This window comes from Semicossyphus pulcher, unplaced genomic scaffold (assembly GCF_022749685.1).
Source record: "Semicossyphus pulcher isolate SPU_LCO1_2020_fin unplaced genomic scaffold, fSemPul1.0.p SCAF_18, whole genome shotgun sequence".
NCBI classification, from domain to species: Eukaryota; Metazoa; Chordata; class Actinopteri; order Labriformes; family Labridae; genus Semicossyphus; species Semicossyphus pulcher.
This window is the reverse complement of record NW_027211691.1, coordinates 4,290,494-4,308,238: the sequence shown is the minus strand read 5'-3', so window position 1 is coordinate 4,308,238 and position 17,745 is coordinate 4,290,494.

The following is a 17,745-nucleotide window of genomic DNA, read 5'->3' as shown; positions in this document are numbered from 1 at the left end:
AGTCTCCATGGGACTAAGCTGGTTAAAAATGAGTTGAATAAACTTGTAAAATCATGCAGCAGTATAAAGCATTTTGTGATATATACCATTATAAAGTTCGAAATATCCAAATATTGTCCGACATTTATCCTGATATTTGCAGAAATGACGAAGAAAGGACAGCCTGATTCATATTGGGCAGGTATCATGTACCAGTATGCCCAGGGGAAGTACCGGTTCACCACTGGTAAGAGGCCGGGCTCCAAAAAATGGAAGGCTGTCATGCAGCACATTGACGCCGGTCCATTGACTCCTCTATACAAATGTATATGTATATGTCCTCCCTGCAAATGTGGATATCATAATATAAGTGAGGACATTAATGTTGAACAGTTCTCAGACCGTTTATCTGACTTCCATACAGAGGAATGTTGTGAGCAGTGTGGAATAAAGGTCTTTGGTGCCGTTGGACTGCTGGAACATATTGAAGAAGGCCATCTTTCAATCAGCAGCAGAATGGGAGATCCACAACAACAACAACAACAACAACCACCACTTCCTCCTCTACCACCACATCCTCCTCTACTGCCACCACCCCTGCCACCATAACAACTTTCTTCACCACCACAACCACGACAACCCCCTCAACCCCCTCCTCCTCCTGCCACATCTCTATATGTTGTCGTCCTGAGGCCACCAGAGGTGAATTGGGTGAGTTTTCTCCCCAATCAATTCATGCGGGTCATCCAACCAGCCGACCGGGAGTGGATTGCCCAGTGTCTTTATGACAGCTGAGGCAACAGTTTTCGCAAAACTGGTTCCTCCCACCCAATCCCCAAAAGCTGACAACTGCACCACCTGATCCCATGAGCTACTTTAGGAAGCGGATGTTTCTGTGGGCACCAATGCGGATGTGGGGAATTCCACTGAAGTGCCATCAGTGCAACACCAAGATGCACCACTCCAGGATCTACACAAAAGTGCGGCAAGTCATTGACCTTGAAACCAGGTACTACTTGGTCGGCGGAGGCTATCCTCAGTGCAGTAAGTGCATGATCCCTGTCTGTCCTTGGAGTGCCCAGGTGTTGAGTCAGTTAGATCCTGCCAACTGCTCCAGCTGACTCTGGACAGGAAGTGTGCGACCATCCTCAAACCAAGAACTGCAGGAAACAGCTCCAGTTACCTACAGCAAGCACTGGCTGAAGTTCTCAGGGAGGAGTGGGCAAGGCGCACCATTGAATACCTGCCTGACTGTAAGTGTCACGGTTTGAGGTTTATTTATAGGTGAGGACCTAGGTGCAGACTTTATTAATTTATTAAACAAAACAAAATATAAAACAAGGCAAAACTAAAGGCTGACTCTGTGAGAGTCCAGGTAACAAAATAATCCAAAGGGAAAAAACAGAAACACACGGGAGCAACAAGGAAACAGGTAATCCCAAAGTATCACAAGAAAGAACAACAAAAGTCCACAGGAAACACGACAATGAACCAGAGACGGGAGCACAAAGACTAAATAAACTTAGGAGGTGAGGCTAATCAGACACAGGTGAGTCAATCAAGGGCAGGTGAAAACAATCAGCGCAAGGCACACAATCAAACAAGCGGGAATCACACAAAGGCAGGAAGTGGATGTCACAAGAGACAAGGTGACACAGTAAAACAGGAAAGAATCTAACCCATGAAACACAAACGAAATGCAGAACTAAACAAGACCGAATCCTGATAAGAAAACAGAATAAACTTAATACAAAACTAAACGATGAGAACTCATGACAATAGACAAAGTGACAATGTAAAACAAGAAATAATACACGGGAATACAAGACAAAAACAGAACTAAACTAGAGACTCATGACAGTAAGCTTCACAAAAGGAGTAGTGTCTTAACTCAATGCGAAGAAGCAGTGTATTGGCAGCCACCACCCTTTTGCCCCCTACCACAGTGGTTTGGCACAGTGGTTTGAGACGGTCCATGCCAATGAAATTGTTGGTCATCTGGATGAGATGAAGGGTGTCATCACGTCAACATATGGCAGGATCTTAAAACTTGACTCCGCAAAAAAGGTACCAGCTAATTTTTGTAAACCTTTGACAAATCTTTGTTTTTGATTATACCTTACTATGTTGTCATACAGTTTTTTTTTTGTTTTTTTTTTAATAGATCACAAAGAAACTCGCTGGTGGCATAGTAGACTACGTGGCCACATTCATTACAGATGACAAACATCAGTAATGAATGTGGCCAGGTACTGAACTGTGTGCTAACCACTGGTGAGAGAGCTGGCCTAGATGACCTGTGCCAAGGCATCATCAAGCGCTACCATGATGCTGGGGAGCCAGATGCCATTTATGTTGACTGAGATTGCTGCAGTGAGACAGGTGTGTGACCTCCATAATGCTTGTGAAGTAATAATATTATTTGTTACGGGCACAAAAGTAAACACTTTTACAAAAATGCTTACTGTAATGTACCTTTAGTGTATACCCAAATTAACACTAGAACGGCCATGACGTTTTGAAATTTGTATATCCAATAACTTTGTTCAATAAAATACATTCCTGCTGGTACCAGGGTGCCAAAATTATGGAGCTGGACAGCCTGTGGTCGGAAAAATGGGGCTTCCCGTTTTTCAAGGAAACCATGGGCAGAAACCGCTTGAAGGGGAGATTATGACATTCCTGCGGTTTGATAAAAAGGAGACCCAAAGTGTGCGTCTGCAGAATGACAAGTTTGCCCTGGTGTTGGCCACTTGGACCAAGTTTGTTCAAAACAGCATAGCCTGCTACAAGCCCGGTGCCGACATCACTATAGATGAGCAGCTGTGCCCAACCAAGGCCCGATGTCAATTTGTTCAGTATATGGGTAATAAACCAGATAAAGTCGGCATCAAATTCTGGCTGGCTGTGGATGTCAAATCAAAGTACATGCTGAACAGGGCTTCCTGGGAAAAGAGGAGACGTGGAGCAAAGGTCAGCTCGTGGAGGAGAGTGTGGTGCTGAAACTGGCGGAGCCCTTCCTGCTGAAGGGAAGAAAATATCACAACAGATCATTTCTTCACTACGTTAAAACTGGCCATCACCTTACAGGCCAAGATTGTTTTATGATTCAGCCTAAGCTTTGTTCTTGGCTTGTCTTTTGTTTTTCGATCAGCTCGTTTCTAGCTTATTCACGATCTTATGTGTGGTCTTGAAACAATAGATGAAGAAACTCCGGCACACTATCTCGCTTGTTGCTATTAATATTTATGTATGATGCTTCGGTCATACCAACCTTCATCAGGTTGATGATCTTATGTGTTATAAATGTATGTTAAAATTAATAATCATAATCAAACATTATACTTTTTGTCATTTTTGTTGAGTTTTGATGAAAGAATTTATCTAAAAAATAGCCTACTGGTGTGAATTAATGCAACAATTATGGTTTAGGCCTACTATGCCATGATATGAATGTTAATAATAACAATAATACTTAACCTTGTTAAATGTACATGTTGGTTTTATTTCTTTTTTTGTTATCCTAACACAGTAAATGCATGCATCTCACTATTGTGTATTTATCATGAGAGATTATAGAGTTTGAAATCTAGTGGTCAAAATGACCGCTTACGGCAGCTCTAGTAGTTAAGAAATTCTGGCACTTCTAGTGTTAAAGATTCTGTCACAGTTTAATGTTCAAACTAAAAATGTTAAGGACCCAGATGCAGGAAAAAAGAACTAACAGGTAACAATCATAGGAATCCATAAGGAAACAGGTAAATCCACAGAAAGATGACGGTTTCACAGGTCAGAATGACAAAAGTTCCACAGGTAACATGACAATTGAACCAGCAAACTCCAAGGAGAAGACAAAGACCATAATGGGGACAATCAGAGACAGGTAAGACCAATCAACACAGGTGAACACAATAAGGGCAGGGCACACAATCTAAAGGGCGGGAAATGGAACAAAGGAAGGAAGTTAAGACAAGACATGACATACATGGGGCAAGAATTACAAAATAAAACAGCAAACACTGAACACCAAACTCTGGACTTACAGGACTACAAAATAAAAATGGAAACACAGAAACCAAACTCAGGGCAAATATTCTGGGGTACAATGTTCAGTATTATATACAGCCTGGGGGCTGCGGAGGGGCAGGGTTAAAGCATTCAGGCAGATGACCTGAAGTAGGGACAGAGGCTAAACAAAAGCCTTCAGGCGGACAGCCTGTGATCCAAAAACAATATTTACATTACAAACCTGGTTCAGTCTTTTCAGTTCTATTCTCTGGGTCTCAGTAATTTTCCACTCACCGCACCTCTGACTGCACACCCATCGCATTAGCTCACTCAGTTCACCTGTTACAAAGCTGCTTCCCATTAGTAATCAAGCTAGTATTTTAGATATATGCTAGATTTCTGTTAGATTTACATGTAGGTTTACTTTGCAGATATGTTTATATTTTAGATATGTTAGTTTATATTTGAGATTAATATAGTGGAGGTTATTTATTATTGCTGTTAGAATATCTATATGTATCCTTTCTTTCTTCTAGTGTTAGCGTTATTTCTGTGTAATTATTTTCTCCTGTGCTGTATTCGCTTTAATAACCTGCTGTTGTAATGCCACAATTTCCAAGTTTGAGATCAATAAAGTCCATCCATACATCCATCTCACACACTCACTGCCAGATAGTTCTATGCCTTCTTGTGTGAGACTTTCCAGCATTTTTCCCTTGGAATGAGTACCCATTGCCAACCCTGCCAGCCTTTGACCACCAAACCTCGTTGCTATCCCCGTAAACGCCTCAGCCCTCTGTCCCTCACTGTGAGTTCTGCCTCTGTCTCTTTGGTTTTTGTCTGCCTCTACTCCTGGGCTGTTTGGCGTTTCACAGCATCAGTGTTACATTGTGTTTACCTGTGGATCCCTGTGGTTCTGTGAATCCTCCCGTATTGCCACGCACACTACGGAGTGTGATTATCCACTTGCTGGCTTTCTGACCCTCCAAACGTGTTTCCTGCCTGCTTTCCCACGGTACAGTTATCCAGTGTTGAACCTCTGGATTCTTGTGTGCCTTTTGCCTCTGCGGCACACTTTGTTGTTCGGTCCGCTCTGTCCGAGCCCTCGGATAATTACAGAGACTTTCACGGCTCCAAATTGAATTGAACTGTCTGGATTAGGGGTGCAAATGAATATTTGCGTTAATGAGTACTCGTTAAATAAATCAGAATCGGTAACAAAAAAAATCAAATCGATAATCGTTTTGTTGTCCTATAATTTTTTCTACATTTTTTCCAAGTAAGTCCCCTGTGTCATGTAGGCATTTAATTGTTATTTAAAAAGCTATCATGCGTGTTGCATTCTGTGTTTTAAAATGTAAAAATTATTTTTGGAAAAACGGCCAGTGTGTCAACCAGTTCTCCATCATGCACGCTCATTCTGATGCACGCTCTCTCTAATACTTGCAGAAACACACACGCAACTAAAAAAGTAAATTTTACCCACAGATATTAATACACTGTGCCATCAAGCGCTGGAGAATACAGCCATGTGGTCCAGCAACATTAATAAGTAAATAAACATTTACAGCCGACCTTTCTTTGATGGTAACTTTAGTGCATGTAAGATCCTGTCGGAGCCTGATGCCGTGTCTGGAGATTTAATTAATTAATTATTGAATTTACACGGCTGTGACTCGCGTGTAAATGTTAATTTTCGTTTCTGCACAAAAAAAGTCAATATATTAACAACAGGCTATGGAAACTTAAAATAAAAAGGCCAGGCCTACACCAGTCCTTGTTATGTAGGAGACAATTTGTTTACTGGTTTTGGTGAAGAAATAGCAACATGTCGACCAGAGTTTATGCTAGACATTTCCTTTTGACGGCCAGTTTGGCCTTTAGTATTTTAGAATTCCGGCTATATAGAAAAGCTATCAGACATATGCTTTGAATAGCAATATATGCCTAATTAATTAATAGGTATGTTAATAATTTACCCTTAACCGACAGTAAGAATGTAGACCGATTAATTATCGGTTAAACAGTAAAAAAAAATAAAAGCTTTGTTGCGTATCTTTGCGTTCCTGGGACATCACGGTACCGTCTGAGCGGGTATTCTCTGTGGCAGGTCTCATAGTCAACAGACTGCGCACCAGACTAACCCCACAGCATGTCCGATTTTTCTTGACCAAAACCAGTAGAAAAAACAGTCTCCCACATAATAAGAACTGGTAAAGCCTGACTGCCAGGGTCAGCCCTACACATGGGTCTGAATGTGACTGACTGACTGTATGAGTGAGTGAGTGAGTGACGGTACTCTTTCAGAGCCGTAGAGAGAGAGAGTTGCGTCATTGTGATGGCGGATCATGGAGCATATTGGACCTCCCCTGACGCGACTTTCTGTCTATACGGCTCTTGATACTTTGTCCAGGGAGTAGGCGGGGCTGCTCCTCCGCTGTCCTCACCTACGTGCGCCTGCTTTCAAACATGTTGTCATGGGCCTCATAAGGACCATCCTTGTAACACAATGCCCACAAAAGCCCACATTGACCTCATGCAGTCAGCCACATACGTTTTTGAGCAGAAACGAAAACTAACATTTACACACGAGGCACAGCAGCGTAACTAAATTATTTAAATCTCGAGACACGCCATCAGGATCGGACAAGATCTTATATTTATTAAAGTTACCATCAAAGAAAGGTCGGCTGTAAATCTTTATTTACTTATTGTTGCTGCTGGATCAAACGGCTGTATTCTCCAGTGCGTAATGGACACTGGACAGTGTATTAATATCTGTGTGTACAATAGTTGATGCAACAGGTAGTTATGTTTGAGGATAATAATAAATGTACCTCTTAATTTCGTGTGTATGTGTGTGTGTGTTTCTACGAGTATTAGAGAGACCGCGCATCAGAATGAGCGCGCATGATGGAGAGCTTGTTGTTGGTTTCCACGCTCTGCAGCCACACTTGGCACGGGAATTGTAGAGGCAGTCTTTTCCAGCTTTGCCCAGTCAGGAGTAGCTTTCCCCCGAAATCCTGGAATTATGCCACAGGGAATTTCAACCCGCCATAACCACGCAGTGCTGTCATTACCAGCACTGTACCTGGCCCAGTGCCGAAGTGCAACTGATGGGTCGCACTGTGCCGTTGTCCGTCTCTGCCTGTCCATGTCTCCATGTCTAAATAGTGAAGGCATAGTTAAGTTTATATTTAAGTTCTCTTGGCAACATCTTTTATTAACACAGTAGCCTATTCAATACGGCATTACTAATTTTGTCATTATTTATATATTTGGCACATTTTTTTTTTTTACTGTTTAACAGATAGTATTAATCAGTCAGCATTGTTATTGTCAGTTAACGGTTAAAGGTGCTATATGTAACTTTAAGAAAATCCTCATTACTCGTGACACGGTCGGCCGTTGAGGGAACAGCCGTCAACCTTCTTGTATGCGCTCGCACGGACACTCGCACACATGAACAAGCATCCAGATTGTTTTGCCTAAAACACCTGAAACTGAGCATGCTCAATCTCGGAACTCACCGGCTCTGTTTACTTTTCAATGATGAGATGTGTTCATTGACCAGTGTCATGTTGCCTGCCATCATATTGTCCCAAATCAACACTGTTTGTCATAATACCTAAGTTAATATCATGTTAGGTTGTCAAGCTAGACTGACAACACTGACATACAAACTTGGATAGTATTTTGGTTGTCATAACGTTAGCGAGCTAAGCTAAGGTTAGCCAACTAGCTCTAACATAACTACACTGCATGGATCTGGCATTGTGCTTCGTAACCAAACAGCAAATTACTCAATTACCAGCCAGATCAGCCACGGGAGTCAGCGTGAGTTAGCTGATGTTATCCACTCGACGGTGTTTTGCAACGTTGCCTAACTGGCAAATCATCTACAACAGCAGACAAGCTAACGGTAGCGTGTTTCCGGCTTACAGCTGGCTGGCTGACCTTAGCCTAGGCATGTAATGCAATAATATTGGCTAATGGAAAATAATCAGAAGTTATACACATTTGCTTTGTTCTGCTACATAATTCACAAAATCAACACCGTTTGTCATGTTAGCTGGCAAATTTATTTGTCAAGCTAGAAAACCGACATACACACTCAGACAGTATTTTGGTAGTCATGACATTAGCGAGCATGCTAAGGTTAGTCAACTAGCTCTAACATAAATACACTACATGACTCCAGCATTGTGCTTCGTAACCTAACCGCAAATTACGCCGGCAACCAGCAAATCATCACAAGCATGAGCTAACATTAGCCAGGCAGGGCAGGGCAGGGCAGGAGGAGAGAGTTGGCGGTGCAGCGTCGACCAATGAGGTCCAGAAAGCCTCGACCAATAGAATCGGACGCTCTTCAGGACATGCGCATTGCGACATCTAGCGATCACAGTCTTCTCCGACAGTGAGCGAGCGAGTGAAGGAGCAGCACCAAGTAGTGAGTAATATATCTTCCAATTTCATTATTTATGATGTAAAGTTTTTGTAAGAAACCTACGTCCAACGCCTATATTGAAGTATCTGAGTTTTAATAAATAAGCTAAAACACAGGAAAATTTGTTTATTTCATGTTCAATGTTCTGTCCGTTTTAGCTAGCTAATACAAATTAACGTAGTTGACATAACTTACTATTATACTAGTCTTCAAACCCCCCGAGATCAAGGGCAGTAGAAATAGTTGAGTTTAACACAACTCATTTGTGGATCCTTATAATATTTCATTATTATTTGTAATTCTCCCAAAAATGTAAGCTTTTTACAGTGAAGTTTAGCAACTGCCTGATGCCGCTTTTTTTCTTTTTGTGCGTGCTTTTTTTTTTCTTTTTTCTATGCATTAGTTAGAACGAGAGTTCATATTATTTTACATACCAAGCTGTTTAATCAGTAGCGATCATGTTCTAATCAAAAATTTACGCAAATCCATTTTAGCTGACAGATTCTACACTGAGGCAGGCTTTACAGTTCGTTTTTATAACACTGATGTATTTTAGGAAAATGCAGCCTTTTTCTGGGTTGCATTTTAGCATTTTATAAGGCTTCTTTTTTTCAACTGTGATCTTGTTTGGCATATTTAATAGTGTGTGATTTCGGGTTCCCCTAGTGGTGCCATGACGTTATAACGCAGTATCCTACAAGAGTCATGCATCCACAAAAAAAAAAACGTTTGAGGGGTGACGCACGACAGCTTAATCGATCCGCGTACAATAAAGGCAATAAGTCTGTGTTACCTTATTTGACAGAAATCTATGCATTTTCCTGTTTTTTCTGGTCATTTGGTTTATTGTCTACGGTGCTTGAGTAAATGAAATGTTAAATGAAAACCCAGTTTACAAAACTTTATTACAAACAAGTGCTCCTCAGCGTCTTGCTGCAGTGTTTCTGCAGGAGAAAAACATCTGGCGATCTTCCAGAAAGCTTCGCTCAATATTCAGGATATCAGTTCGGGACAATTTCCGGAGCTGACTGCTGGAAGTCAAAGATGTGTTACTTTAGTTTACGTTCAGTTTATGAACTCCAGAAACAAATGCTGCAGACTTCAGATTAGATTTTTTTTTCATTTCACCTCTTTTTTTTTCATTCTCAATTTGGCGCTGGCTTAAACCTCTTTTTCTTTTAATTCCTCTATGTACGTAAAACCCTGGAATATCATGCAATGTAAAAGACTAAATTACCCAACAGTAAATTAAGTACCATAAAATGTCCTATATTAATTATATATATATATTGTGCCTTAAGCTATTGCTACATTAAGTAAAAGCCCTTAATGCTTACTCCACCACAGCCCTGTACATGCACACATTTGTAACACTGATTTGAACATTGACCAAAAATTTAATTTTGTAGTTGGTAAGTTTTTATCAATACAGTATTTACTTACGTGATGCATCTTATCTCACTATTAATGTAATCAAGTGATATTTTTGTCTTTGTAGTAGGGGTGTAATAATTCTCCAGATCCAAGGTTTGGTTCATCAGCCAGCTCTATGGCTATCATTTGATTAAATAACTGACTTAATAGTAAAATTATTACTCTTATTTTACTGTTAAGTCAGTTAATCAGCCAAGCAACAGCCACAGAGCTGGCATATGTCACCCACATGACACGTTTCACATTACCCGTTAGACACAGAGAGTGTGCAGGTTTTTTTCGACTGCTGCACGTGTTTTCCTCTGTGTACTTTAGTGAAATGGAGTTTCATAATGGCAAATCATGGACAAGGAGGAGGAGAATCAAGGTTAGAGTGCAACAGCATTTAATGAGCCTTGCCATGGAGGCTGTGGACCAGGCATATCAGACAGTGGACCAGGCAGATCAGGGTATGGACCAGGCAGATCAGATTGTGGACCAGGCAGATCAGACTACGGACCAGGCAGACCAGGCTTGGGGCCAGGCAGATCAGGCTGTGGACCAGGCAGACCAGGCTTGGGGCCAGGCAGATCAGGTTTGGGGCCAGGCAGTCGAGATGAAGATGTGGAGAATAATGCTGATGAGGCTGTAGATCTGGAATGTGACATTGATAGTGATGATTATGACTTGTACATGGCTAGTGACCCTGATGAAGATCCTAGCTGTGATTTTGCCGGAGAGCAACCCCAATCTGACCCTAAGAGGAAACTGTCTGAATGGGCAGCCAACTGAAATGTGTCTCATTCTGCACTGTCAGAGCTACTAGGCATACTTTTGAAGCTAGGTATGGATTTACCCAAGGATCCCAGAACTCTCCTCAGTACATTGAAAGATTGTGAGGTCAAACATATGGGACAGGGAAGCTAATACCATTTTGGCCTGCAAGTGCGATCATTTCCGAACTGAAAATGACAAATGAACATGAACTGACAACAGATACATTGACTGTTCGCGTGAATGTTGATGGATTACCTCTCTCTAGGAGCTCTAACATGCAGCTTTGGCCTATTTTAGGTCAAATAGTTGAACTTCCAAAAGCAAATGTGTCCATCATAGTATGCAGGTCCCTGTAAACCTAAATCAGTACACAACTACATGCATGATTTCATAGAAGATTTGAAAGTCATCACAACAACTGGTGTAACTTTTAATGGCAAACAGTACAATGTACCACTTCCAGATGCTTTTATCTGCGACACTCCAGCTAGAGCCTTTTTAAAATGTATCAAAGGTGGCTACAGTTCTTGTGAGCGTTGCACACAGTATGGCACCTATTTTGAAGGTGGAGTTGTGTTTCCAGACATGCATTCTAGCCCAAGGACGGATACACTGTTTGAACAAATGTCTGATGAAGACCACCATAACTCTAAATCACCTCTCCAGGGGCTAGGCATTGGCATGGTTTCTTCTTTTCCTCTGGACTACATGCATTTAGTTTGTTTGGGCATTGTCCGTAAATTGATTGCTGTGTGGTTTAAGGGACCATTGCAGTGTCGTGTTCCATCTTCTGTTTTATCTGCTATCTCTAATCACTTAAAACTGTGTAGACAGAGCTTACCACGCAGCTTCTCCAGAAAGCCACGTTCTTTACAGTCAATGGAAGGCTACGGAATTCAGGCAGTTTTTACTATATACAGGGCCAGTTGTGCTTTTTCAAAAATTGCCCCGTCAACAGTACAATAACTTCCTGGTTTTGTCATCTGCTATGAGAATTCTTTTGTCTCCTCTGTGTCGAGAGTACTGTGGTTATGCACAAAAATTGTTAAGATGCTTTGTTACAAACTTTGCTAAGATATATGGGACAAAATGTATGATTAACAATACACATAATCTTTTACATTTAGCAGACGATGCTGAAAAGTATGGCCTTCTGGATTCAGTTTCATGCTTTCCTTTTGAGAACTATTTGGGACAGTTAAAGAAAATGGTGAGAAGACCACAGTGTCCTGTTCAACAAATTGTCAGGTGTGTCTATGAAAGGCAATTATTTCTGCGCACATCTCAAGAAAACCCTGAAGGTGTTGAACTGAAACAGCCTCATGTATCTGGACCATTGTTGCCAGAATTTTCCATGCATGTTCAATACAGGATGTATAAACACAAAGACAAAATAATCTCAAACTCCAGTGGTACCAGTTGTTTTGAACTCGAGGGCAGAGTTGGGATTGTGTGGAACATAGTGCATTCCACTGGAGGAACACATGTACTGTATGAACTTTTTGAGACAGGGGCATGTTTTTTCAACTACCCCATTGATTCAACAGCTCTGTTTTTTATCCAAACTGTCTGGGCAGCTTGCTAGTGCTCCAGTAACAGTCTTCACAAAACCTCTGCTTTTATTGCCTTTTAAGAATATGTTTGTGACTTTGCCTCAGCTACACAGCACATGACTTGATGAACTTTACAGGATGCCCTCATTCAGTGTGGTGGAGTTTGTGGATGAAGTTGACCCTGATGGCAGCAAGAAGGTGGACATCATTCCATCAGAGTGGTTCAAGGGCCCTGATAGAATTGCTGCAGGAGTCGGCCTGGGAGCTGACTGGAACACAGGAGCAGGAGTCGGCAGAGCCTCCGACCAGGACACAGGAGCAGGAGTCGGCAGGACCTCCGACCGAAACACAGGAGCAGGAGTCGGCAGGACCTCCGACCGAAACGCAGGGGCAGGAGTCGGCAGGGCCTCTGACCGGAACACAGGGGTAGGAGTCGGCAGGGCATCCGACCGGAACACAGGGGCAGGAGTTTCTGGGGAGCTAGGCAGTGGAGGCTCTGGGGCTCTGGGCTGGAGAGAGGGGCGAGGAAGACGAGAGCCACGATAGCCGCGTCTTTTTCTGGTACCACCTCGTGAGCCAGAATAAACAGCAAGGCGAGTCCCAGACCACGGAGACTGCGGGTCGGTTTGGCAAACCATGCTGTCCACAGAAAGCTCACATATTCCAGGTGAACAGGCAGATAATGGAGGAGCGGGCTCTGGACTAGCAGGTGGTGGGCTTGAAGGCTGGAGGCCTTTAGAGTATATAAAGTCATTTACCCACTCCGGTAAAAATGTCTTTAGCCAAGGCCTAGAAAACACTTCTTGGTGTGCCATAGAGAGGGCTTCCTCCCTGTCCTCTCTACTAGAGGCGTATTTAAAGTCATTCTTAATGCACATTAGGTTATATGTCACCTCACGTAGTTCTACAAAAAATAAAGGGTCTGCTGGGTCCATGCTTGGCCAGTTCATTCTGTCAGGGTTTCGAGTTAAACAAAAAGGTGAGGACCCAGATGCAGACTTAGATAGATAGGTTTAATAAACAAAAGGCAAAAAATGTAAAAACAAAATCTAAAATCCAACAAAAGACAAAAAAAGAAAATCAAAAGGCAGAGCAAAAGACTTACAACAAAACAAGGAACAGGTAATCCAAGGGACACGAGGGGTCAGGTGAAGCACACAGAATATCCAGGGGAAAAACATAAAGAACCAAACCGAGGTCAGGGACATAGACTTAACTCAAGAGAAGGACGACACAGGATAGACGACAATGAACTGGCAACAAGACAGGGGAGCACAAAGACTAAATAAACTTGGAGGTGAGGTGAGGCCAATCAGACACAGGTGAGACAATGAAGGGGCAGGTGAAAACAATCAGGGCAGGGCACAGAATCAAACAAGCAGGAAACACAAAGGCAGGAAGTGGACCAACACGAGAGACAAGGTGACAAAGTAAAACAGGAAATGATCTAACCAAAGAGACACAAGTGAAATACTTAACTAAACAAGACTAAACACTGACAAGAACACAGAATAAACTAAATACAAAACCAAACGATGAAAACTCATGACAAGGGACAAAGTGACGAGGTAAATCAAGAAATAATAACTGAACACCGAAATACAAGACAAAAACATAACTAAACTAGAATGACTCATGACATTAACTTAGTGTACCTTTAGTTGTTTTTAACCAATTGTTTGCACACGTTTTCTTTTAGCACACCTCATATTCTCAGAACTCTACACATAAATCCAAAAGACACAAAAGGCAAAAATCCGAAACAGTGATATATATTCTCAAAATGGTAGTTTTTTGTATGACACAGTTTTTGAAAGAAAAAAAAAAAATTTTTATTTTCATGGTCAGCAGCCAGCTCCGCGAATTCCACTTGAATTCATCCTGGCTCAGTCGCCGGTCTAGGGATGTCCAGAGCGCGGCGCCGCACATATATTACTTAACGATGCAACAAGTTTGGCCGCACGCTAAATACAAGGGAGTGGACTTACCTGTCTAACCTAGGCACCCTTGGACCAACGCTCCACAACATATCTTAATGAAAACCGTTTAAGATTATAATGGCTGCATTTTTCAAGGCAACATTTAAATTCTAAGAACTTTCAGCTTTAAAAAAAAAAGCTGGCCAGGCTCTCTTCTACATAGATCCCTATTTATTTTCTCTCTATACTTCCGTGTCCTCTCTATCCCACGTATTTCTCTCCCTCAATATTTTACGTCTCTTTAAAAAAAGTCATTTTACATTTTAGTATCACATTTTGTATTTATTATCATGACACTTTTTTAACATTCCAAATTTTAAGCAAAGACAGAAGAGATGATTTCAGTTAATGTAATTATAATATTTAAAAACAAAGATAATGGAAAAAAATAAAACTTGTATTTCAATTTTTGGAACGGCTCCCGAAAGAGACCTTTTCCTCTTGTGTGACATCTTTGTTACCTGTTCCTTCTCATCCTCCTCTTTCTCCCCTTCTTCTTGTTCTCCTCATCCTCTCCTCCTGCTGCTCCTCCTGTTCCTCATCTTCTCCTACACCTCCTTGTCTTCCTCCTCTGATGCTCCTCCTACCACCTCCACCTCCTCCTTGTCCTTTTACTTGTCCTTTTCCCCCTCCCCCTCTCCTCCTCCTCTGCCTAGGCAGGATTCACGTGTGCTATAATTATATATAAAATATATAAATAAGTATACAGATTTGACTTCACAAGTAAATGTTGAAATATATGAAATGCTTATTTTATATAGAAAGATTTTACTATTTGTCTTGACACATATCTATGACTCCAAAAAGTACTGGTGTTAGTGTGTAAACAATTGAGAAAAAGTCATACTGGAACTCAAAAAAATGACCCACACCTGTGACTGAGTATGTGTGTGACCGAAGAAATATTTGCACCGATCATGAAAACACTAAGATTCAACCAAACTACTCTTATGAGACTGGTATCATTATTTTTTGGTTTTGTTTTTCCTTACTGTAGGAGGGGGTAATGAGCTCATAAGTCTTCTTCCTGAAGTTTTCAAATGTCATAGGGCTAGGGACACTCTTTTCAAACCTTTTTTATTATCACCCTTATTTTACCTAGCAAAAAAGTGCTATTTGTAAGTTAGTTTATATATATTCCCATTTGTTTTACAGAGGCTCTGAGGAAGAATGCACTGACGTCCAAGGTCAACCAGCAAGAAGCTGAGAGGGCTCTCTCAAAGTGGTTTACCGGGGCTCGAGACAGAGGAGGACTCAGGGCGTCCAGAATGCACCAAAGTGCAGCCTAAGGGATGTTTGGATGTGGCCACAATGCATTATTCTGCTAGTAATTTGATTACACGTTAATAAATGGGCTTGGATTTACATAACTGTTGATGGTCAGTCTCCTTTTTTGTGGAACCCTTGTAGTCAAGCAGACTAACATTAACAAATAAGACTATTTTCTGAAACCTTCTAAAGGCTAGTATTCAAATGTTCCAAGAAAACCACAAAACAAAAATGCATTATACAAACCCTGGGTTTTATCTCTCTAAATTAATTTAAACTGACTAATCTAAATTCTATTTTATACCATACATTATATAATATGTACATATCCTTATTATATTTTTATGGGCAAAAATATGTTTCAGTAAAAACTGAATTTTATTTGAATTATTTGAATTTGAACTATTCAACTTGAATTGTCAGGGTCTGAAGTTTTCTTGTGTTTCTGTTTTTTCTTGTGGCTCTGTTTTTCTCTCCTCTTCCCCCTCCTCTTTTTGTTACCTTTTCCCCCAGTGTGTGTGGCAGGAGGCGTGGCTGATTCACCCTCCTCTGGAGCTACAGCAGAGGCACACCTGTTCTCAATCATCCAGCAATCACCTACTCCATAAAAGACTGGTCAAGACTCCACCACTCTGCCAGATAATTCCGTCCCGTTCGGTAGTGCTGACGCATGTATTTTTGACTACAGAGTTTTTTCAGTGTTTTTGCCAGTTTGCCAGAAGTGTTTTCTTCCTGCTGCCTAACTATTGCTGTTGCTAACAGTTTTTTCCTTTTGTGTTTTTTCAGTGTGTGTGCCCTGCTGCCACGCCAAACTTCAGATCACCTGCCCTTTTCCCTCACCACCTTCAGTGGTCAGCCAGCCTCCAGCCACCACCACCTGGCTCATTTTTGTTTTGCCCTTTTTGGACTTTTTACTTTTGTTGAATAATCTTTTGCCTGCACAAGAATAAACACCTTTTTTGAACTGCTATCTTTGTTGGTCTCCAGCTACTGCGGTCCTAACACTCGTCCAACCCTAACATGAATAGTTGAATTAAACATCTGAATTTGAATCACATAATTTGAAATTGTATTAGTTTGAAACTAAATAATTTAAATTCAATTTTAACTGACACGTGTTTTTGCCCATCGTTTTTGGAATAGAATTCTATAAAAATAAAAAAGATTCTGACCATGTTTAAGGTCGTTAAAGTCATGGGGGCTAGATGGGTCTTATGCATATTGCCAGTTTGGGCCCGCCTTACGGTAAATAGTGTCATAACTGTAATACAAAGTGTAATTTATCTTGAAATCCATTTGGGCAATAGGCTTGGGCTCATTATGTAACCCGTGGACAAACCCACTTGCAACTCATATTTCATCTCACATAGTTCCCATGTAAGACACACATAAAGCTTGAAGATGGGAAACGGATGGTTCTTGCTTATTTTGTGTAGTTGGGCCCCAGTGTAATACTACATGAAACCCTTGTGGGCAATCTGCATGGAGCCAATATGGAACCCTTGGACAAACCCACTTACAGCCCATGTAGTCCCAATGTTGTACCCACACTGACCTCAAAGCTGGGGCTCATGTAAGTCTTACGGATGTTGCACAGCTGGGCCCAACCTAACATCAAGTGTAATCCTGAATGAAACCCACATGGGCAATTGCCATGGGGCCACCATGGAACCCGTGGACAAACCCACTTACAACCCATATTTCCGCCCATGTTGTTCCAGTGTAGTACCCACATAGAACTTGAAGCTGGGTCCAAGATGGGTCCTGCGTATGTTGCCCAGATGGGGCCCACCTAACACCCAGTTTAACCCTGCATGAAACCCACATGGGTAATTGTCATGGGGCCACCATGAAACCACTTGTGACCCATATTTCAGCCTATGTATTCCCCAGGTAGTACCTATGTAGAATTTAAAGCTGGGACCAAGATGGGGCCCACTTATAACCTAGTGTAAACCTACATGAAATCCATGTGGGCAATTGACAAGGGGCCAACATGGAACCCGTGGACAATCCCATATAGGTCCCATTTACTACCCACATGGGCCCCACATACAAATGTTGGCTGGGCTAGTGGCGTAGAATGAGCTCTCGGCAGAGGTACTCACAAACGCGCAGCTACATCACATCCTCTTGTTTCCCGGAAAAACCGACCCGAGTGCTTTACATAAAAATCAGCCCACAGGTTGTGAGGGCCAATGGAGGACGTTGAGGTCTCAATTTATCAGTTCCTCAACTATCCCTTCACACACTGGCAATAAAAAATTATATTTGATTGATGAATATCTGTAAAATCTTACGTATAGCCCCAATAAACGGT